Source organism: Cryptomeria japonica, chromosome 3, assembly GCF_030272615.1.
Source record: "Cryptomeria japonica chromosome 3, Sugi_1.0, whole genome shotgun sequence".
In the NCBI taxonomy this organism is placed as follows: Eukaryota; Viridiplantae; Streptophyta; class Pinopsida; order Cupressales; family Cupressaceae; genus Cryptomeria; species Cryptomeria japonica.
The window spans coordinates 11,082,970-11,109,299 of NC_081407.1; positions in this window are offsets into that span (position 1 = coordinate 11,082,970).

Consider the following 26,330-nt stretch of genomic DNA (forward strand, 5'->3'; position numbering starts at 1 on the left):
ATGTGATCCACTAGAAAGGTTTCGTTTCTGCCAATAGAGCATTTCTTTAGTCACATATAAATTTGGTTGCAAAAATAATTTTCTTCATTCCTTTCATCAATACATGAGTTTATAATTTAAGATAATTAATAATTAGGATCACAATCATAATATAAATGATTCAAATATTTATAAATATTTTATAATTAGTTTTAAATTTGAATTAACAATTGATAATTTAGAAAAATATTATATATATAGAACATTAAAAAATAAATAATTTATATAATATCAATTTTGATTCTAATTATAATTAAATATTAACTCTAAATTACAACATTAAATCTTATTCAAAATAATTAAACATATTCTAATTAATATAATTATGATTTTAGTCTAATTAAAAATTTATATAATTGCAATTATAACTTAATCTACATTATTAAAATTTTAATAATACAAATAATAATAAACTTAATTTAAAATCTAATTCTTAATTATTATTTTAAGATTATATTATTTAATTATATTTATATAATATGACCTTGACATAAAATTTATTATAAATATAATATCAAGTTTAATCTTTAAAATTATATTATATTAAACTTACATTAAAATAATTTTTTAAAACTAAAACTGAATTCTAATATAATTTTATTTAGTTAGCTTTTTAATGTCATTTACTAAAGACACAAATAAAGTAGTTAATAATAATAGGCTCATTGTCCTGCAAAAATCGTTTTTAAAAACCTATATTTAATAGCTTTCAACGGACGGTGATTTTATGTTAAAAAAATAACGAAAGTCATGACTTCTAACGGGCAGCGAGAAAGGCGGTAAAAAGGGGCAGTGGAAAATCACCACCGTTTGCAACGTAATCGCAATACGTGGAGCGATAAAGTCATCCGACGGTCCAAACAGCTGCAATGGTCTTGCACTGGTACTCAGGCGATATTGACCATCGATTACAAACGTTAGCCCGTTCATTTCATATAAGGATCGCTTTCGGCGAAAAAATATTTTATATTCTAAATGAGAAAAAAAAAGCTATTCACTTTTTTAAAAATAAAACTATTATAAAAACGTGGCGAGGTCAGATATCAATAAAAAAGAAGGCTCCAAAAAGTCGTGAGTTCGAATCCCGCTCCTACAATCGAAGAAATCTCAGAGATGACTTGAGGGTATTTACCTACCTAGTAAAATGTACAGGAAACCCGAAGCCGTGAAAGGAAAAAGGGCCCAGCACTGAAATGACGTGTGCGTGCTCCAGCCTCCAAGGACGCTGCGGCGCTTGGGCCGTACAGACATCCACATAAAGAAGGCGGATCCCACTGCAACTCAACTTACAATCGAATATTTTGACGGCGTCGACATTTTCACACTGCAAAACCTAATATCTTACCTTTTATAATCACCTGACTCACCTTGGCCCACGCGTTTTTCTTTTATCACCTTTTAATTCTGCGCTCTTGTTTTTATCCGTTTAGTGCAGTAGAAGAATCGATCTCTTCCGCACGTTGCTTTGCGCCAAAGATCGAGACGGCAGCACCCTAGGGTTTGCAATACTATATTTCAACTTGCACTATGGGCAGTGTGCAGTCACTTTAGGGTAGATATACGGCTTGATTCCATATCTGCTACTGATCAATATTCTTCCTCAGGCTCTGGCTGAAACAGGAAACAGGAAACAGGAAACAATTCTAAATTATTTTATTTTATTGTACTCCAAGGGCACCGGTCGCCGGTCGTAAGCCCTCGAGAAAACCTAAAATACGAATAAAGAATATGAAGAGTGGAGTACGCAGAACGTATTTTCACTCAAACTCCTTCGAATGTTTACCAATTTTACTCGATTTTCGTGGCAGGATTCCCAGAGATGGAGCCTGTAAGAGATTTCAGGGTTTGAGAGTTTAGGTGGACGGAATCGATGTTGTGACTGAAATCAGAAAGGGTTTTTACTATTTGTGCGACTGTCGGCTAAAATTGCCCGAGGTAAATTTGACGTCTTCCTTAAAAACTGGAGATTTATGGACATTGGTTCGAAGCAAAGTTATGAATAATGAATTTGGTTTGGGGACATACCGTCACATTTTTATTTTTTTTATTCCTCACAAATGCATTTATTCAATTAATTTTCAAAAAAATGTTAGTCGATCAACCATGGTAAAAGTATAGTTCCTTTCTTGATTTACTAAGTTTATTATAATCTTATAATAGAAATAGTGGAGAGGTTCTCCTACCTAAGGGTTAATATTTAATTGAGAGGATAATGTTTTTAATTGTTTTAGCAATTTGTTGTGGTAGACATTATCTCAATAATTATTTATTTATTTATTTAGAGTCAAAGAAAGTAGCTTTTTTATATAATTAAGAAGTGCTTCAAATCTGCGAACTAGCTTTTTTTATTTAGGATTGAAGAAAGTAGTAATATTTTGTATAATTAAGAAGTTTGAATCTGTGAACTAATTATTTTCTATATAATTAAGAAATGATTTGAATCTTTGGACTATATTCTATTAGCAAATGCCTTAACCAACTTTCTCGCATGCATTGTGATGCTAGTCATCACATTGGCTCACATATATTTTGAATGTAAATAATTCTATATGGTATGGATGCATACATGATAGACATTGTGCATTTTGTCAAGAAAATAGTTATTCCCAAGATTGAAGGGCATCCATTTTGCCAAGATTGCTCAAAATATGATCCTACTCTCATCCCTTTAGAGAATTATAGGTAGTATATTCAATAAGACTTCATCTTTGGTGTACTCTTTGTGAGTCATTTAACTTCACCAATACACCAAGAGTCACTTGTAAAAAAAAACATTTCTTCAAAATATATATAACTTTAATTAGTAATCAATTAATATAGATATGTAATGGTAAAATTTGTATACCTATGTCATTTCCCATTTAGTTTTGTGTCAAATTTGGAGGAATTTTTTTTATAGTGTACATAATAATCAATTATGTGATACTAATTCAAAGTTAAGTTTATTCCCCTAGCCTTTTACCACTTCAAATAAACAAACACCCTCGTATACTTAGCACCTACCTTATCATTATATGCACACATACCTGCACATTGTTAATGCATGGTAGCTTATGCAAGATAAGATCTTCCTAACCTTCCTTGTTTTGTTATTTATCTACATGCTTCATGTCTGATTTATATTGCATATGATTATCGGGCTTAATTATATCGAGCATATTTGTTATCGGGTTTAATGAATACACCACTTCATTTGGCATTAACATTGGTTAACAAATGCACCGATTGGATTATATTCATCGTGCACTTTGAATCATCGGTGTTTATATGAATCGATTCATTAAATTGATTAGTCATTATATTATGATATTACAATATGCTATCAGGGGTTTTTGAACCGATAATCAGCATTGTGTTAATGGTATAATTGTAAAGGCACCGATCAATGGGTGCATTGATTGGTCATGCCTAAAAAAGCCGGTCAATACACCAATTGACCGGTTGCCTAAATGATATATATGCCAATTGAATTCATTTGGAGAAGACATAGAAAATATTAAATGATCTCTCTCCTTCAGACCTGCAGATAAAAATCAGAATTATTAGACATTGACATAATTCCTCATATCCATATATAGCATTCATAGTTCATAACTTGTTCTTTAATTAAAATTGAAATTGTTAGAGTAAAGGTTTTAATTTAATCATGTTGATTAAATTACCTTTATTCCTCTCTTAAGATTTCACTTTAGTTTGCATTTGTGACATTTAATAATTATATTAATTATTAAATGTCTACCTATTAGGGTTTCTTTTAGGGTTGCACAATATCCTTTTATAAGGATTCATCATTGTAATTTATCTCTCTCTTGGATGAATACATTTTTCAGCTTTCAGAGCACCCTTGCTTGTTTGTCTCCATCTCTTCTTTCTGTGACAGGTTATTTGCATGCAGGTGATCTTCGGGGTCTGTGAAGTTGGCTTTCTCAACTTCTACATGGTATCAGAGCTCCAGACCTGCTGCTTCCTGTTCGTCTTCTGAAGAATTTGGAGCTACGAGGGTTAGATCTGATTTTCCGGTTTTGGTTGCATCAGATCTGTGTGTCTTCTGTTTTTTTTATTTTGGAATAGGGGTATTTTTTTTTTCGGTGCACTTTGAGCCCAAACGGACCTCACCGTTGAGCTCGTAGCGCCCAAAAACCCCTATTTCCATATAAAATTCGTCCGATTTGGACACAGTTGCACCAGGAGGCAAATTTTTTTTGGCCCCAAGGCCGTACGGCCCTAGGGCACGAAAACCGAGGCGGAAAAATTAAAAAAAAAACAAAAACCACGGTTTTTTCAAAAAAACCGGGCGCAGCCAGTGTAAACCGCCGCGCCGCCGGTAAGCAGCCCGGCGGCCACCCGGCGTCCACCGCCGCCGGCGGTATCTCGCCCACGCGCCGCCTGCCGCCTGCGCGCAGCCAGCCGGCCCGCTCTCAGCCCGCGCCCAGCCAGCGCGCCGCCCGCCGCCAGCTACGCCGCCCCCGCGCCGCCACCTCCTGCGCCTGCCCCTGGTCACCCAGAGGACCAGGGGCTTATTTTTTTTAAGCCTTTGAGGGCTTAAAGGGCCTATTTGGGCTTTTTTGGAGCAGTTTTACTAAATCGGGTATAACTCGGGCATTTTAGCTCGGATTTTCGAATGAAAATAGGCGTTGGAAAGCTGGTTCCGAGCCCGATCTAAAAGATGAAGATCTTTTTTTCTGATTTTTCCGTTTTGTAGTGTTTTTTGCCAGTCGAAGTCAGAACAAGTTTTTTGCACTCCAGGAGCCATATCTTTTGCATACGGACTCTGTTTTTCGAAAACGAATAGGCGTCGGAAAGGTGGTTCTGTGCTCTTTCCAGATCTATCATGTATTTTTCCAGAATCTGCACCAGGTACATTTTATTCAGTACTTTTTGTTTTAACACATCTGTCACTTACTTGGACGTTTCAGACTTGGAAATAATTTGTTTGCATGGGATGGCTTCATTTGATCTGCTTTATCAGTATTAAAGTCATTTAGTCTCAGATTTGTTAATTTGAAGAGTTATCATGGGTTTTTCTACTCACCCTTCAGTTGTATTTCTAGAACGGGGTAATTATGAGTCATGGGCAAAGGGCATACTTACACACTGTAGGTGGCTTAATATTTTGCCTTATTTGTATGATCTCATACCTGAACCAGCAACTTTAGAGGGAAAAATAGCTTGGGATATCATTAGAAATCACATAGTAGGAGTTATTTTGTCTAGTGTTGATTCTGACACTGTGTGGGCTATATCGGGCATTGATTGTCCTCACTCACTTTGGACACGTCTTTGGGAGATCTATGGAGACCCCAGTCTTTCTCCATTCCCAAAGGATCTTTCTTCAGATTGTCTTGTACCCATTGGTTGGAGAGATAACACACCTTTTGATCATGCTACTTTGAAGGAACTTCAATATTTAGACACCCTTACATATTCCGATGAATCAGAGGATTGTCTCACAGTTCCTACTCTTCAGACTGAGATTATATATGCATCAACATCATCTCCTTTTGTTCATGATCAGTTTGATATTGCCTCTTCTTTGGCTCCTATTGATTCAGCTAAGCAGGACATCATACATCTTTCAGACATGGCTACTTGGGATTCTTATCTTGCAGGCATTTCGTCTTTGTTTGTAGAGTCCTATATTGCAGACTTGGAGGATTACTTTGAGGATTTTCAGCTCCTCTTTGTTGACAGCCATATTCCAGTTGTTAGCCCACCATCATCTGTGCATTCAGAGGTTGCAGTTTTTGAGTCTTCAGTTCAGTTTGGATTTGACATCTTTTGTTTCAGTTCAGACAGAGGGATTCTTCAGCATCCTATTATGGCACACATCTTGAGACAGATTGATTCTTCTCTCTTCACAGGGTTTCTTCATCTTCGTCCTTTGGATCCATTTCTTCCCAAGGGGAGGAATATTATATGCCACTTCAGGATCTCTTTTTGGATTCTACCTCAGGCATCCATATGTGCGACAGGAGTTTCTTCATTGTGGGGGGGGCTTCTAGTCTCTTTCTTTTTCTCCTATGGAGACCATTGTATATGTACTTATATGATAGAAGTTGTCTATGGGGGGTATCATGTTATCCACCTCCTATCCTTATGTTATTAGTGCATTTATTTCTTTCATCTCTTTTTGGAGTAGAGTTTTTCCCATGAGGTTTTCTCTATTTCTCCACTTTACAGAGATTTGGTTGTAATTGGGTACCTGATCAGGCCTTGTTGCCGGGACCCAAGTTTACTTTCTTGCATTGTAGTTACCTTTGCTTTCTTGCACATGTTTGTAACTGCACTTTTGCTCATCTTAAGGGGGGGTGTTAGAGTAAAGGTTTTAATTTAATCATGTTGATTAAATTACCTTTATTCCTCTCTTAAGATTTCACTTTAGTTTGCATTTGTGACATTTAATAATTATATTAATTATTAAATGTCTACCTATTAGGGTTTCTTTTAGGGTTGCACAATATCCTTTTATAAGGATTCATCATTGTAATTTATCTCTCTCTTGGATGAATACATTTTTCAGCTTTCAGAGCACCCTTGCTTGTTTGTCTCCATCTCTTCTTTCTGTGACAGGTTATTTGCATGCAGGTGATCTTCGGGGTCTGTGAAGTTGGCTTTCTCAACTTCTACAGAAATAACTTTACATGGTATCAGAGCCAAGGTAATCGAACCTAAGGCTATTCAATTTTGATAAAATTCAAGGACTAAGTTACAAACTACATCACATTTCCATAATGGCCAATGCTATCAGATTCGAAGATAGACTCGGAGGTAGCGAAGATTTTTCAGCTTGGAAGTTTAGAATCAAAATGATTTTAAGAGACAACAAAGTTGATTCATATGTCCAAACTGAAAGTGCACAACCAGAAGATGAAACCGAGAAATCCACATGGATCGAGGGAAATGATAAGGCTATTAAAATAATAGTGGATGGGGTAAGAAATAATATAATGCCCATCATTAGAAAGCAAGAGATGGCTTATAAAATGTTCAAGGCACTTGAAAGGACATTTGAGATATCAAATGCAAGTCGTACTCTCGCATTAAAACGAGAGATCAACCATATTAGTATGAACAAAGGGGAGACAATTAACTCCTACTTCATGAGGATATCAAGCCTAAGAGATGACCTAGCTTCCCTTGGATACGACATCCAAAGCAAAGAGTTAACACTCATTGCTCTAGATGGATTGCCTAGTGGATGGAACACATTCGTCCAAGGCATCAATGCTAGGTCCAAATATCCTAAGTTTGAAAGACTAAGAGATGACTGTCTACAAGAAGAATCCATATTGAACAAGGTAGGAATAAAACAGAAGAATATAGATGAAGACTTGCAAGTCCTAAATACAAACATCAATAAGAAGTACAAAAAGAAGCAATTCAGGAAAAGAAAAGCTAAACAAGGCAAGAACACTTCTAAGAAAGACCTATCACATGTTCAATGTTATAGGTGTGACAAATTCAGACACTATGTTGCAAACTGTCTGGAGAAGGGAAGCAAGCCACATTTGCAAAAGTGAGGAAATCTAGAAGAGAAAATGACTCCGAGAACTATGTCCTCTACTCAGCACTTACAAGCCATGCTTCAAACAAATCTAACTCATGGGTGATCGACAGTGGTTCATCCAGACACATCACCGGCTTTAGAGAAATACTAGACTCCATGATAGAGAAAGATGATGAGGAAGTAACCATCGGAGATGATTCTTCACATCCAGTCAGAGGAATTGGAACTTGCACCATCAAACTGAAGACAGGCATGTCACTACGACTTGAAGAAGTACTATATGTTCCAGGCATCAAAAGAAATCTAATCTCCATATCAGCACTAGAAGATCAAGGATACAGAGTGACCTTCATGGAAAACAAGGTGTTGGCTTGGCCAAAGAGATCCTCCATCAAAGACGCTAAGGTCATTGGTCAAAGACAAGGCTATTTGTATGAGCTATGTACAGAGCCCAATCTAGCATTGATCCATGAAGCAACTAATGCAAATGAAGTATGGCACAGGAGATTAGGCCATCTGAATTATAGAGCTTTGTCAACCATGGGAAACCTTGTCACAGGTCTACCTAAGTTGAAGCAATATCATTCAGAGGCATGCAAAGGGTGTGCCTTAGGTAAAAATACCAAAAATGCATTTCAGAATAGTACTAGGAAAACTTGCAAAGTTTTGGAGTTAATTCATTCTGATGTATGTGGACCTATGTTCGTACCCTCGCTAGGGGGATTTTTGTACTATGTAATTTTTGTTGATGACTACTCTAGGAAGACGTGGATCTACTTTCTGAAATGTAAAGAATTAGAAGAGATCCTAAGTAGGTTTAAAGAGTTTAAAACATTAACAGAAAATCTCTCTGAAAACAAAATTAAAACCTTAAGAACTGACAATGGGGGGGAATACACATCAGGACTATTTAAAGACTTTTGTAAAAAATTTGGGATTAAGAGGGAGTTGACAATACCTTATAATCCACAACAAAATGGAGTAGCTGAAAGGAAAAATAGAACCATAGTAGAAGCTACCAAAGCCATGATACTAGATCAAAATCTAAACTTGAACCTTTGGGCAGAAGCAACTAACACTGCTGTGTACATACAAAATAGATGTCCTCATTCACACCTTGAAGATAAAACTCTTGAGGAAGTCTTTACCAAGACAAAACCAGATATCAACCATCTTAGGATATTTGGGTGTCCGGTCTATATTCATGTACCTAAAGAGAAAAGACTAAAACTAGAACCCTCTGGAAAAAGGGGAATACTTGTAGGATACAGTGAAACTTCTAAAGCCTATAGAATCTATGTACAAGGGCAAAGAAATATTGAACTCAGTAGGGATGTAATCTTTGAAGAAGATTTAGCCTTCAAAAGGGCCCAAAATACAATAGAACCTGAAATTCATAATCCTACTCCTAACCTAGAAGAAGAACCTACTCCTGAGCTTCAGAGGGAGTATCTTGAGGAAACTATAAGTGAAACACAAGACCCACCTATAGATAATCGCAAGAAAAGACCACTATGGGCCACCAAAACTATAGCAGAAGCTCAGAAGTTCGCTGCTCCTTCAGGAACCTTCAGGGAAAGCAAGAGGCCTAATAAATTCATCAACTATGTTGTACTTATGAATGATCTCTCTAAAGCTGAACCTAACAATGTTTCAGATGCACTCAAACATCAAGTATGGATAGATGCCATGACTGAAGAATATCAGTCCATTATGAAGAATGATGTTTGGGAGATTGTTCCTAGGCCAACCAAGAAGTTTGTCGTGTCTTCTAAATGGTTGTTTAAAATCAAGCATGCTGCAGATGGCAGTATTGAAAAACACAAGGCCAGATTTGTAGCTAGAGGGTTCTCACAGAAGGAAGGAATAGATTATGAAGAAACATTTGCACCCGTTGCCAGGTACACATCAGTAAGAGTTGTCTTAGCCATTGCAGCAGCAAAGGGGTGGAAGGTACATCAGATGGATGTTAAGACAACATTCCTAAATGGCGAGATCGTGGAAGAAGTCTACTTAGAGCAACCTGAAGGGTTTGAAATTCATGATGCAAAGTCTCATGTGTGTAGACTCAAGAAAGCTCTTTATGGGCTCAAACAGGCTCCCAGAGTTTGGTATGAAAGAATTGACACCTATCTCTCAAAGCTGGGTTTCTCTGAGAATGATGCAGATCCTAATCTCTACCTCAAAAGAAATAAATGTGATATGTTAATATTAATTTTATATGTTGATGACTTATTAATTACAGGAGATGATCACCTAATAGATCAATGCAAGAAAGATCTATCCACAGAATTTGATATGAAAGACTTGGGGCTTCTTCATTACATCCTAGGACTGGAAGTATGGCAAAATTCTGATAATATTGTACTAAACCAAGGGAAGTACACCTTGGACATATTGAAAAGATTTGGAATGCTAAACTGCAGACCCATGACCTCTCCTATGGAAACCAACTTCCATAAACTTAAAGAAGCAGTAGCAGAATCAAGACATACTGACCCCACTCAATACAGGCAGATGATTGGGTCCCTGATGTATCTAGTAAATACAAGGCCAGATATCTGCTATGCTGTTAATGCCTTAAGTCAGTTCATGTGTGAACCTAAGGAGATACACCTGGTTGCAATAAAGCATATAATGAGATATCTACAAGGTACCCTAAAGCTTGGTCTTAAATATGAAAAGGTTGACATAGATCTACATGGATTTACAGATTCAGATTGGGCTGGCAGTGTGACTGACAAAAAGAGCACTTCAGGGTGCTGCTTCAGTTTAGGGTCAGCCATAATATCTTGGATTAGTAGAAAACAATCTTCAGTAGCTCAGAGTTCCACAGAGGCTGAATATATTGCAGCTTCAATGGCTGCCCGAGAAGCAGTATGGCTAAGGAAATTGCTCGTGGGATTATTTGGAGAACCTATGAAACCTACAGTCATTCAGTGTGATAATCAAAGCTGTATAAAACTCTCTGTAAATCTAGTATTTCATGACAGGTCCAAACATATTGAGATTCCATATCACTATGTACGAGATATGGTTGACAGGAATGTGATAAAGTTAGAATATGTGTGTATAGGAGATCAGACTGCAGATATTCTGACCAAACCACTTTCCAGAGTAAAGGTTGATCACTTCAGAAAGGGTTTAGGTATGATAGAAACGTAATCTGCTTTGTAATCTATACTTACATATATTTAAGATGTTTAAGGTGTAAACTTCTTTGTCATGTTTGGACTATCTCTTGGCTTCTTGCCACCTGTGTTCATATCTAAGAGGTGACAATCTCTCAGATACTGAACACTTGTATGTAGACATCATAAGGTGACAATCTTATGATAGTCAAACCAGTAATCATGTTGGATCACTGGTAAGTCATGGATGTGCCATGACTATGTTGTGATACAACATTTGTACAAATGTTATTGCATTATCACAACTTGGATATGATGAGAACTTAAGCACTTCTCATATGGTTATCCTTGTATTGCGTGTTAGGCAATATTGATATCACGTGTAGGTGATATCTCAACCATTGATCATGTTGGATCTCTGGTAAGTCATGGATGTGCCATGACTATGTTGTGATAAACATTTATAAATGTTATTGCACTTATCACAACTTGGATATGATAAGAAACTAACCTTTCTCATAGACTTATCCTTAAGTATTGTGTGTTAGGCAATACTGATATCATGTGTTAGGTGATATCTTGATGAATCTTACAGATCACATGTTTTGGTGATTTCTCACATGAACAGGTGATGATTCTCTTACTTTTATCACATGTTAAAATAATACTTTATGTCACATGCTCAAGTGATGTTCTTCTATTTTGTATCATATGTCTTGATGGTACTTCTCATGTATAAATGATTTTTGCTGACTGACATTATCTTAGTTATGAAAAGGAAATGTGATGCAGGTTGCCTTATCTATCTTCCAAAGCTAAGAGGGAGTGTTAATGCATGGTAGCTTATGCAAGATAAGATCTTCCTAACCTTCCTTGTTCTGTTATTTATCTACATGCTTCATGTCTTATTTATATTGCATATGATTATCGGGCTTAATTATATCGAGCATATTTGTTATCGGGTTTAATGAATACACCACTTCATTTGGCATTAACATTGGTTAACAAATGCACCGGTTGGATTATATTCATCGTGCACTTTGAATCATCGATGTTTATATGAACCGATTCATTAAATTGATCAGTCATTATATAATGATATTACAATATGCTATCAGGGGTTTTTGAACCAATAATCAACATTGTGTTAATGGTATAATTGTAAAGGCACCGATCAATGGGTGCATTGATCAGTCATGCCTAAAAGGCATGACCGGTCAATACACCAATTGACCAGTTGCCTAAATGATATATATGCCAATTGAATTCATTTGGAGAAGACATAGAAAATATTAAATGATCTCTCTCCTTCAGACCTGCAGATAAAAATCAGAATTATTAGACATTGACATAATTCCTCATATCCATATATAGCATTCATAGTTCATAACTTGTTCTTTAATTAAAATTGAAATAACTTTACACATTCACCTATATCCCACATGTATTTGTAAATTTGCTTCCATGTAGCCATTAACCACCTAGATCTAGTTGATTGTCTACTTTGAAAAAATTTTGTGCTTACAAACTTGTCCCCTCTTTCTAAAATTCAGGTATTCATCTTCCCTCCCTAAGCCAACTAAACACATGTTTGATGCAATTTGATGTTTATGTGCAAATATAAACAAATATGAATTCAATGTGTTCATTCATATTTGAATGAGTACCAAATCTATATAAATCATCTTAGGAGGCTTACTTCCTATCTTCTAATGTATTGTACACATTTCATTGGGTTAACATGGAGAGATCGTCTCCTTTAAGACAATGGTGACCCCATATAGATATCATCAAATACGACCAATCTCACAAAACATCAAGAAAGATAGAAAACAAAGCTAGGCACATCAAGCAAACATAAGACTAGAATTTCATTATGTGCAAGGATGGATATGAACTCAAAGGAATAGTTAATCTAGGTTTATTTGTGTTTATTTATATGTATTTGATTGTATTAGCCTAGCTCAACTCTAAGAAACCTTATTTTCTATTTTTTATTTTGGCAAACCTAACTAATCCTAAAAGTCCCGGTTTGCTTCTGAAGAGTTTCTTATTCTTATTAGGGTTTTTTAATCTATTATTTTTTATATTAACATGTTGGTCATTACTTTTACATTAGTATTTTTTTATTAGGATTTTTTAGTTTTACAATACAATTAATAGTTGGACCTAAAGAATTGCATGTTTTATGTCATGTGACACCATCTTCAAATAGATTTGGGTATTTCTTGGGATGCCATTGATTGACCAATGTAACCTGTAATTCCTTTTGTTTTCCATGAATATGTTAGATTTTCTCATGAAGGAAAAGTAGAAAGGTTAAAAGGGCTCATCACAAGTTATATTGAAGCTAGAATTTTATTTTAGACACGTTTATGAAATGGGCACAAGATGTAATTTATGAGAGAGATGATACTATACATGATTTATGTAGCATACGTTTGGAATAGTTAGAAATGATTCGAAATCTTAGGATTAGTGTGTTATTGGCTTATAATTATTATGCATAGTGTTTATGTCTCCAACATTCTTGGAATGGGGTACATGAGAAGATCAACACACATGAGATCTTTGTAGACTATTTAATTATTATTATTATTCTCTATGATGCTCGGTATATTGTTATTATGGTATTGAATAAGGAAGTTATAAAAAAGGTCAACATTGAGATTTGTATAGCCATTTTCATCAATAAAATTGGGACTTACATGGGAAAAGTGTAACATCTTGTCATACTTGGTAGCTCGCATGGTAGTTGGCATTTTCATCATGGGGTGCTAGTCTTAATAGCTATGCCTGCCAAAGCTTGCGGAGTCAAATATAGTGTCATTAGTTGGTTTCCATCTTAGGTACATTCTTAAATGTATAGTGTAGCCACTAGACCCTTAGGAATTATATTATTTTTTAATAGAATAACACCATATTTATAAATATGGTCTCTTTTCCATCCATAATTTCTATCAATCACTCATAATTCCCAACTATCATATTCATCAAAGAAATTCAAAAAATTATAAATATAATGGTCATCATTAAAAAGCTACTAACTATCATATTCATCAAAGAAATTCAAAAAATTATAAATATAATGGTCATCATTAAAAAGCTACTAATGATTAAAGTTGTAAGGAATTGAGGGCCTCATCAATGTCCATCCACTTCTAGAACATATATTTGAGATAGATGATCTAAATTTGTAGATACATTAACTAAGAAATCTACAACTACATTTCCTTTCCTCTCTACCAGAGAAAGCATCAAATGACTCCATGCTATCCCAAATGGCACTTGTATATTGTCTTGGTCTCTTGTTCTTCAAACCATATTTTCCTCTAACTTGTGAAATAACTAGTTTATAATTTCCTTGTACTCTAAGGTTCGTTACCTCTTTCTTCAAAGAAAAATTTGTTCCTACTAGCAAGGATTCATGCTCCGCTATATTATTTGTACTTTTGAGTGCATAAATAATATAGTGGATTCATCCTCTCTTAATGTATGTGGATTTTTACTCTACAAGAAATACCTCATCTTGGCATCATAAGCATTGTAGTATAATATCATATTTATTAGGCATCATGTAGGTTGAATTTTTTAACACCATTCTAGTAAACATTGTGTTAAAATTTGAAATGAATTCATTAGATCCTTTAGAATCTTGGTGAATTTATTTGTAATAAATATTTGGTCTATTTTATCACCATATTATTCCTTGAGAACCCTTTGAAACTCAAACCAAGACTCCATGCTTTCATTAGGAAGGCTCTTATACCATTCCCTAGTAATATCATCTAAGGATTGAATAAATAATTTCATAAGTACTCCATCATCTTCAATATCATAAGCATCAATGAGATTTGTTGATTACCCTTACATGATCCTCCCTTGAGATGATATTATTTCCCTAAAGTTTTACAATTTTTTCTCTTACCTTCATGGGAATAGGGTTTAAGTGTCTAGGTATCCCTCGAAAATTCAATTCTCTATGTCTATCCAAAATTAAAGGGGGCCTTTGGGGTACATTTCTTCTATTATTTCTAGGGTCTTTGTGATGAATTCTTCTACTTGGAGGGTTTTCTACTTTTCTTCTATTTTCTTGAGCAATATTTTTCAAATTTTCAAGTCTAATTTGGAGATCCTCCTAGGATTTTCTCTTACCCTCAAACCTATTTAATCATATTCTCAACTTTTTTTAATTTTTACAGTTAGGTCCTCCTCTTGATTCCCCTAATATATTTCTATTTTAGGTTGATCATCTTCATATTCGTTATGTGTTTTTATCATTTTCATGGGAATAGTCATCTCCATACCAATAAGTAGTATCAATCTTAATATTAGGTAGAGTTGTAGGCATATCATATAGATTATTTCATCTCATATACATTCTATCTCTAAATTAGTCACTTATAGAGTATTATTTTTCTCTTCACATCCTTGTTTTAATGAGGTCATTTATAATTTTTAATATTCAAGTCCATGCCACTCATCTCCACTTCCTAAATTTGGAATTTTAGAAGATATATATCACTTTGAAACCTAGTACCCATGTCTAGCATTCTTTGTTAGATGTGTTTGTTCAATTTGACTAGAAAGGAAGGGATTTTTAAAAAAACCATCTTCAGGTTGTTTCTTCTTGTCCAAATTACCAACCAACTTCTTTGTAGTGTCATAAAATTGTAACCCTTGCAATTTGCGACCACATTAGGGTCTTCATGTTGGCGATTTGAATCCCCAAGCCTGATCAGAGACCCAAGACTTGCTCAACCCCCGTATACTGCACCTTTTCTGCCCTTCACACTGCCTAAACCTGCTTCCTGTCCTGAGACAAGGGAAGGATAGGGGCATGGGGCCCCTATTCCCCCTAGGAAAGGGGTGTGGCACCCTTGTCCTTGCCCTATTCTGGGGGCCCCTCTGTCCTATCCATGTATTGGACTTTGCATAAGGCAGGAAAAATTTTCCCTGTGTCGGCCTGTGATGAAAAGTTAGTCAATTAACCCTAATTGATGAGTATATAAGTCACATTTTCCCTCTCATTTGCATAAGTTCAACAATCAAAAAAGTTGGATAAGCGATAAGGCGGGCATAAGTTCAAGAATTCAAGGATTCATTTCCAGCATTGAGCATTCTCAAGTCTCCCTTCAAGGCTAGGTGTTGCATTCAAGTCAAGGATTCAACCATTGAAGAGGAGATCCCTTTCAACATTCAATTTAATACAAGCAAATCTACCTACATTCTATCTACAACCTCCCTTGAGGTGAATTACATTTAAGTCTTTCATTTACATTTACTTGCAAGTACTTTCTTTCATCATTTGGTTAATTCCAAAACTGGGGTTTGACCTGAAGGCAAACCCCCAATCCCAACCCCTTTTCCTCTCTTTTCTGTGTGTAGGTTGCAGGTTCGCAGCTGTGTTTGCAGATTCAGACTCCATTTGCAGAGGCAAAAAAACCCTTTTCGTTTCATGGATTTTTCGGAGGACCATGGACACTTTTAGCACAGTCCCGACAACTTTTCCTCAAATTCACAGGGCAGCTTTGTCTCGACATATTATAGTCAGATGCAGGTGCATAGCTTCATCTCATGCTCTATCTCGATTTATAATCAGTTCTTTTCTACTTTTACACTTAGTCTTGTTGAGACATGGACCAGCTAGGACTCGAACCTAGGACCTTCCATACGCTGCTGGAGTGCTCTACCACTGAGCTACTGGCCCCTCTTGGACCAGTCCATCGTCAGTCCAAGTGTGGCTTATTTCCAACACCAACACCCCCCCTTAAGCCACACCTCTCGTGTGCTTGGGGCTCCTAGCCTAGACCTGGCTCTGATACCATGTTGAGACATGGACCAGCTAGGACTCGAACCTAGGACCTTCCATATGCTGCTGGAGTGCTCTACCATTGAGCTACTGGCCCCTCTTGGACCAGTCCATCGTCAGTCCAGGTGTGGCTTATTTCCAACACCAACAAGTCTTACAACACATAATTCAATCATTTTCCATTCTAAAAGAGGGGTTAGCTTGTCATTTCTATCTCATTATCAATTCATTTAGTATTCAATCTCTTCCCTAAGAGATTGGATCTAGTGAACTTCCCCCTCTTTTAAATGTAATGTGGATAAAGTGTTTGAAGGGAAATTCGCAATGAAACTTTCATCTCTCCTGGGAGGGAAAAAAAGCTTTCCTCTTGATCTCTCCATCATTCACCTTTTTCACCATTACATTTTGGTGAACCCGACGTCTTACATGCTTTATTTTGAAAATCATTGCATATTTTTCATTTACAAGTTTAATTTTTCTACAAACTTAGTGGTTAATTCATTCAAAACCCTAGTTTTAAAAATTGAAATTGAACTTGTGTGCTGTAAAAATTGCTTGTTATTGTCCTAGATCTGAAAATTGATTGGTTTGTCAAATTCAGTTTCTTCATTGTCTTCTTCAATTTGCAAATCAAATTCACAAAATTAAGAGGTTAATTGTCAAAACCCGAATTTTCAAAAATCATCTTGAAATTGTGCAAAAATTGAATTTTCATTTAATTTTCAGATTTGTGACTATTTTCATACTTATCTTCTATCCTACAATTCAAATTTTCAATTTCCCTCTTTTTTCAAAATTCAAAATTTAAAAAATTAAGTGGTTAGGTCCTAAAACCCTAATTTTCAAATTTAATTGGGTTTTGTGCAAATTTCAATCAATTTCAGTTTTCTCAACATTTTTCAAGGTGTCCCCTATCCATTAGGTTTGATCCTTTTCAATTTTTCAATTCAATTCCTCTTTTTTCTCAAAACCCTAATAAGGTCCTATTTTCACATTCAACCCTTCATTTCGCCTATTTAGAGATTGTAAAATCCGCCAATTTTTTGAGGTTATCTTTAAAATTATCATAACTTTAATCCCTAAAAATTTCAAAAAAAGTTGGTCGGACCGTGTGCACTTTCAACATGGTCCCTAGCTTTTTCTCAAAATTTCAGGAGACTGTTATGACCGTATTTAATAGCTTGAATCTAGAAAATTGGCCCATTTTATTGATTTTTGATCCCTCTAAAATAACAAATACTTTCAAAATTCAACAATTCAAATTTCAAGATTTTTTTTAAAATTTAATGGTTAATTATTTGCCTTGTTTTTAAAAATTCCGATTTAATCAATTTTAAAATTAAGTGGTATCCCATTGGCCCTAATTTTAAATTCCAATTTCCTTTCATTTATCATAAAATTTATTTTTGGAAATTGTGTCATTTCTTCTTTCAACAAAGTTCAAATTGTTTAATTATCATTTTCCCAAATTTTGCATTATTCAATTTTTGTACACTTGGTTCTTATTCAAAATTCAAAATTTTCCCTCTAGTGCATGAGTTTTACCACTATTAGTTCTACCTACACTATCCCCGTTAGACAAAGCATTAGAATTAAGGCTTCCCAAGGTTTAATTACCGAGGAGATGGAGCATAATTTGGGTGACTTGTTTGCACGCAATATATAAATTTCATTCTTATCACTTTGAATCATGTGTTTAAGGCCTTCAATTAATGGAAGAGCTTCACTATTAGGGTATTCTTGGGACATCCATTGTTGAAAGTTATCAAATTGATTGTCCAATTTTGAAAGTTGATATATGGAAACTCTAGTTAAAGCTTCTTCTGGTTCATCATGGGATCCTAATCATGCCCCTATCTATCCAATTGATGAATCCCATGATGAACCAAAAGAAGCTTTAACTAGAGTTTCCATAGATCAACTTTCAAAATTGGACAATCAATTTGATAACTTTCAACAATGGATGTCCCAAGAATACCCTAATAGTGAAGCTCTTCCATTAATTGAAGGCCTTAAACGCGTGATTCAAAGTGATAAGAATGGAATTGATATATTGTGTGGAATTGCACATATTGTTGATTCTAATGTCATGCCTATCAAGAATTGTGCTGAGAACTTAGGTTATTCACAACCTTCGAATCAAATCAATTCTTCTATTCCTTTGACCACTCCTATCGCTAGTATTCCTACTTTCACTTCAAACATCATGGCCACGTCAACTCAAAATGTCATTCCTACAACCATTGGTCATGGGGGCAATCCCTCTTCTTCATTTAATCCTCCATATTTACCTATTTCTTCCATAAGTATTCCTATTGTCCCTCAACCAATCAATGTGACACAAGGGGGCGATTCATTCAATAATTTTATTCCTCCTTTAAGTGTCTCATTTTCTACTCAATCATCACCTATGCCTACTTATCATAATGTCCCACCACCTTATTCTCAATCCATGCCTTCCTTCAATAACATCACACCACCTTCTCAATCAACCATGTCTAACATCAATTCTTCTACCAAAGCGACCATTAACAATCTTGCTCAAACTATATCTTTCTTACAACAACAAATTGCTTCCATGAGTCAATCCAAGTTTAGTGTGCCCACATTTGATGTTGCGAGCCCACTTTCCCTTGATATTGTTAAAGTTGTCCAACCTAAGCACGTTGAGGTCCCTCAATTGGAACTTTGTAATGGAAAAGGTGATCCTCTCACACATGTTAAAACATTTCAAACCTTGTGTACTGATTTTGCTTATGATCAAAGATTACTTGCAAAATTGTTTACAAGAACACTAAGAGATAAGGCTTTACAATGGTATTGCTCTTTGTCTTCTTATTCTATCACTTCTTTTCAACAATTAGCAAATTCTTTCATTCAATAATTTCAAAACAACATTGGTCCTACAATCACTTTGACTGATTTAATGCATTGTAAGCAAGGTGTTAAAGAAAAAGTCATTGATTTCATTGGTAGATATAAGCATTTGTGTGCTCAAATTTATTTCCCTGTACCTGATAATGATATTCAAATAATTTTCATTTCTAATTTGCAAAAAGATATTGAAGGGAAAAACTTCTTTTGTTTGAGTTTACTTCCTTTCCGCAGTTGTGCGCAACACTCCACAATTATCAACTGGTTGTGAGTCAAATGGAGCAATCTACTCCTATGGCTCCGAGTGATAAGGGGTAGAGTGTTCAACAATCATTTGCGAAGTTCAAACCAACAAAAAGCTTCATCAAGTTCAATGATACAATCAACAACAACAAGGTGAATGCTACAACAAGTGTGCTTCTTATTTCTAAATTCTTTAAAAGAGAAAGACAATTTAATCCTTTGAATGAATCTTTACATAGTATTATGTCTCACTTGTTACAAAGAAATGTTATCAAGCTTCCTCCTATCAAACCAGTTGACCCATATAAGCTTGCATCCCCTTATTTTGATAGCAATTCCTTTTGTCAATTTCATCGTCAGCCTAGTCATGATACTAAGAAATGCTTTGCATTGAAAAGTAAGATTCAAGATTTAATTGATAATAATACTATATCTGTGGCAGGTGTGAATGATAAGGGAAACAAATCAGTACCTCCTCCTAATTAAAATCTTAAGATTTTTACTGGTCCTTTGCCTTCTCATACCTCTAACGTGATTGAGACTGAATATACGTCTTTCTCTCCTTCTGATCTTACTACCACAACTCTGAATTTGGTGAACATGGTAGAGAAAAAAAAGACACCTAAGGATCCTTGTATTATATTCGACACTAGTGAGACCATTAGGGCACCTGATGGGCCTTTATACATAGTTGCAAAGGTTAAGGACATAACTTGTCTTGGTGCTCTTGTTTATCCCTCTTGCATGGTTAATGTCATCACTGAGGAGTATCTCTTCACTTTACGATTGCATAAACCGATCTATGATAACTCTAATGTGGTTGTGAAGTTATTTGATGGATTTGCTTGTCCTACCATTGGTTCTATCACCCTTCCTGTTGAAGTTCACACTAAATCTATGGATGTCAACTTTGTTATCATTCCCTTTCCGAAAAATTTCGTGTGAAGTTGGGCTACCCTTGGCTATCTTCCATGAAGGCTATTGCTTCTCCTATTCATAAGTGTTTGAAATTTCCTCACAATGGAGAAATCATAACTGTGAAGCATAGCTTATTTCGCCCATTCAAAAGAAGCCCTAGTGTTCCTATTGATCTCTTTTGGCCTAAGCAATTTCAATCTCTTCCACAAAGGTGCGATGCTCTTTTTCAATCTTATCAAAAATGGAAGAAAGATATGATCTTATCCTTGAGTCAACCTAGATCCCCAATACTTGACATCTCCATCCTTCTTGAAGATGAAATCCTTCCCCTAACGGATTTAAGACTAATCTTCCTCCTAAGGAAAACCTCAACCTATTCCTATGGATGTGACTATGCCTTCTCATAAGAAGAACAACAATATTCCTCTTAAGGTTAGACCTATACCACCTCCCCATGATGGACCCGGCCTCCTTCCTACACCTAATATTCCTCCTTTATATGGTGTAGTTCCACCTCCTTGCTCTTATAGAGAGAAGAGACCCACCTCTCCTCTTGTCCAACCTAAAAGACCTCAACTGAAGCCTTCAACTATCAAAGAGGAGATTGTTCCTCCTTTCATAAATATTCCTCCTCCTTCTCAGTCTTCTACTAAGACTCGATGAAATTGTTGTGCGAGAGACCGCTGACAAAGGCGTTGTGCTTGAGCTCATGAAGTTGTTCCTCAAACCATTCAATCTCCCAAGACTCCAATAGTTGATATGATTCCCTTTTCTCCTAAGCAAGATGTTGAACCTACATCTCCAAATCATAAGTTGCAGAAAACATGTGATGGTTTTACTCCTATTAGTGTTCGTTCTCTTCTTTCTATAAATCTTGATGCAGAAACGAGTGAAAATTTTATTCATGATGACAATAAAACTCCTAATGCTTCGGATAGTGACTATGAATATGTTGATGTGGACAACCATTTATCAACTGAATTTTCAAAAACTTAATCCTAGCTCCTAGAATCGAACAAAGTGATTTAGCCCATGAGCATAGTCCTTGTTTGGATCTTGTGTTAGCTCCATCTATTGTGCTGGATGTCGCTCCTCTAGCGTGTTACTTGCCTTCCCGAAATAGTGATCAGCAAGATCGGGAGGCGGATGTCATGCTAGATTAGCAATATTAGCACTGTAGATCTTCTCTCTCTCTTCTTTCTTACTCTTTTGTGACTATTTTTCTATGTGTATCCTTGTTCTTCTATTTTTCCCTCAATGTCTACTTGAGGATGATGCAAAGCATTGAGATCTCTTTTGGTCTCTTTCATGTTTACTCAAAAGACATCCTCTATTCCCTTTCTTCCAAGGTAGTGTCTTTTCTTTGGGGAATGACGATTATTATATGCACATATCCATATATGATATACATGAGTTATCATACAACATACTGACCCTAAGGAAAGCGAAACTACCTTGTGTTTTGTGTTCATTATCCTTGGGTTTATTCCTCGACTGGAGCTAAATCCTTGTGATAACGTGCTCCCTCTCTTCTCTCCCTCTTGGGTGTATCCTACCTTAAATAAATCGCTCCTGATAAGGCGTGCACGATCGCTTTAATGTGGGGGCATACACTCCGCTCATATTTTCCTTTTCGATACTTAGAATTATTTAGTGAACTCAGCTTTGCTTTATAATTTTGGTATCTTTTTCATGACTTATAGTGAGGGGAACCTTGCTACTTGCAGTCATGGTTTTCCCTTCTTGATCTTCCCTTTTACTTTGTCAATCGGTGTCGAAAGATCCTTAGTCCATTGGGGGCTTGGGGCATCTTGTCTCCTTGACGTGGTAGAAGTATTTCAATCTTCTTTCCTTGTACTTTATCAGCAGTATTAGTGTACGCTTATACTCCCGCTAAAGTGGGGGTTAAATGTAGTGTCATAAAATTGTGACCCTTGCAATTTGCAACCATTTTAGGGCTTCACGTTGGTGATTTGAATCCCCAAGCCTAATCGAAGACCTGAGACTTGCTCAACCCCCAGAAACCGCACCTTTTCTGCCCTCCGCACTTCCTGAACCTGTTTCATGTCCTGATACAAGGGCAGGATAGGGGCATGGTTCCACTCTCCCCCCTAGGACAGGGGCGTGTTCTTGCGCTATTTTGGAGGCCCCTCTGTCTTATCCTTGCATTGGACTTTGCATAAAGTGGGAAAAACTTTCCCTGTGTCGGCCTGCGATGAAAAATCAGTCAATTAACCCTAATTGACGAGTATATAAGTCGCATTTTCCCTCTCATTTGCATAATTTCAATAAGCGAACAAGTTAGATAAGCAATAAGGAGGGCTTAAGTTCAAGCATTCAAGCATTCCTTTCCAACATTGAGCATTCTCAAGTCTCCCTTCAAGGCTAGGTGTTGTATTCAAGTCAAGGATTCAACGATTGAAGAGGAGATCCATTTCAACATTCAATTTAATACAAGAAAATCTACCTACATTCTATCTACAACCTCCCTTGAGGTGAATAATATTTCAGTCTTTCATTTACATTTACTTGCGAGTACTTTCTTTCATCATTTGGTTAATTCCAAAACTGGGGGTTTGACCTGAAGGTAAACCCCGAATCCCAACCCCCTTTCCTCTCTTTTTTGTGTGTAGGTTGTAGGTGCGCAACTGTGTTTGCAGATTCAAACTCCATTTGTAGAGGCAGAAAACCCCTTTTCATTTCGCAGATTTTTTAGAGGACCGTGGACACTTTCAACACAGTCCTGACAACTTTTCCTCAAATTCACAAGGTAGCTTCGTCTCGACATATTATAGCTAGATCCAGGTGCACAACTTCATCTCATGCTTCTATCTCGAGTTATAAATAGTTCTTTTCTACTTTTACACTTAGTCTTACAACACACAAAATTCAATCATTTACCATTCTAAAAGAGGGGTTAGCTTGTCATTTCTATCTCATTGTCAATTCATTTAGTATTCAATCTCTTCCCTAAGAGATTGGATCTAGTGAATTTCCCCTTCTTTTAAATGTAATGTGGATAAAGTGTTTGAAGGGAAATCCGCAGTGAAAATTTCATCTCTCCTCAGAGGGAAGAAAAGCTTTCCTCTTGATCTCTCCATCTTTCACCTTTTTCACCATTACATTCTTAATAATATTATCTTCAAATATTGATCTTCTTATGTCCATCTTGATTTCAAAAACTATATTTTGGATTTGTCAACTAAGTCACCACCTTTGAAAGGGAGTACAATTGGAGTACTTTGGTACCTCACTGGTTGCACAAGTCTGGTGAATGCATGAATGGCTTCCTTAGAGATTTTATGTGGTTGGTCAAGCCACATAAACTGATCATGTATCCTTCTAAGCACATATCTAACATGTTCATCAACAAAGTCATCAATGAAATTGAGTGCATGATGAAACCCTTTATCAGTAACCTTCTTGTATTGTTCCTTCAAGATACCATTTTCATCGCACAGTGCTCTATATTGATAAAAAATAGCAACCATACCCAAATCTTCCACTTTGTAATGATAAAATGATCTAACATCTTCAACATGTAATACACTGTATGGTACTTCGGATAGGGCTCCGACGGGATCAGTTTCTTCAGAATTAGTTTTCTCACCATTTAGTTTCTCCACTTCCTCAACCAATGCATCTATGTTTGCTCCATCTGAAGAGTTGCTTTCAGAGACTTCCAACAATTGTTTCATTAAGCTCTTTCCTTTTAGCAAGTGAAGTTTTATACTTGTCTCTGAAAGTTTCTAGGGCATCCTCAGTTTCAGCAAGTTTAAGAGACATCTCTCTATAACTCATTCCCCCATGTCTGCCTTAGGAATCCTTCTCAAGCGGTTAGGCCTCAAAGAAGGTTGGCTCTGATACCAATTGATGAACTTGTAAGGCACTGAGAGGGAGGTGGTGAATCAGTGCAAGCAAAAATTATATAAATTTGATCACCAACTTTAACAACTTAAAACTTATCAAGCATATGAGAAATATCACCACATAAGAAAATGCCCAATAAAACAAATTCCACATAACACAAGCTTATACGTGGAAAACCCAAAAGGGAAAAACCACGGTGGGATTTGGTACCCACAAGATTCACTATCTGTGGAATAGAAATCTTGACTAGTTAAGGTCTTACAACTATGCCCTGTTAGGAGAAGACCCGGTTAAGAGTCACCCGGTTAAGGGATTTGAATGATAAGCCCTGTTAGGAGCAATGACCTATTAGGGGATTTACAGATTAAGGCCTGTTAGGACCTACTTGGTTAGGGGATTTTTCTGCTGCAAACTGTTAGGAAAACAATAGTGAAAAGATCTTCAAGTAACACCTTCTGTGTTTGATAAGATCCACTTTTGATCCTTAAAATTTTAACAACACTTCATTACAGAACTTCCCTAAACACCGCATGATCACATTCACAAAATTCTCTCATGAATTCTTTCTTCATAGACATACCGACTTTATACCTCATCACATGTTTTATAAACATTTACATTTAGTCGGCTACAACCTTGGAATAATTTCCTAGGTTCAATGAATCTAAACAAACTTACATCGCACGCTTTACATATGTCGGCCACTGATATAACAAATTAAAACTTGTGTCGTGTTACCGATTTAAGTGATTATATCACTACCGGTTAAGTGTTATACCGGTTTGTCTATTCTATAAATCAAATCTCGCTCATCCAGTTGAATCTGGCAATGTGGTTGAGAACATAGCTCCAAATACTTGTCACCAACATTGTTGTAAAACCGCATCATCCAACTCTTCATAAATCGCCTATACCAGTTGTCGGAATGCAACTCTGTCTTAGTTTACCGGTTGAGATCCTAATTACCGGTTCTTTGTAAAACTATCTTTTGTACCGGTTATACCTTACTGATTGGCTTCTAAGACTTAGATGACTACAAAAACATTATTGCCATCAATGACAACACAAAACTTATTCATCAAACATGAATCTCAAGCTCTTCGCCACAATCACTAACCAATCATATACCGATTGCATATCAACAACAATCTTTACCGATTCCCTCAAATGCCAACAGCACTACATAATTTTTTATATCAATATTAAAGAATAATAGTCATACTAATTAAAAATGAATTAAGAAATTTCTAAAATAAAAGATATTACATATCAAAATATAAAATTTAAGATCAAAATCAATAAACATATAAAAAATAATCAAATTTTTACATTTATAAAATACATAAAACATCAACCAAAAATATTAAAAAATAAATAAAATGTAAGAACGTTTACTATATACTTGATTGTCTTCTTAACTAGACCTTTAATTTTTTCTATTCTTCTAGATACCATGTGAATGTATGGCAAGCTATTTTTGTTTTTGTTTTTTGGTTGGCTATATATCATTTTTTTGAGAAACATGAAGCAATCTCTAAGCTTGTCCCATCAAATATATCTTTTTTGGAAGATATATAGGTTGAAAGATCTGACCTACATAGGAGATGCTCTTAATTTTCCTCATCTTTTTGTTGCCAAATGCAATAGGAGGGGGTCCATTTTTTCTATTGTGGATAAAGTGGACATATATGCTCTTATGATAGATTTTCTATATAGTCATTTTTGTTGCGGGTTATTTATCTAAATTCATATTTACAGTTAGAAATATCTACACTTTTCTCTTATCAAGTGCAATAGGAGGGGCTCCATTTTTTTCTATTGTGGATAATATGGACATATATGCTCTTATGATAGATTCTCTATAAAATTATTTTGTTGTGGTTTATTTATCTTAATTCATATTCGCTTTTAGAAATATCTACACTTTTATAATATC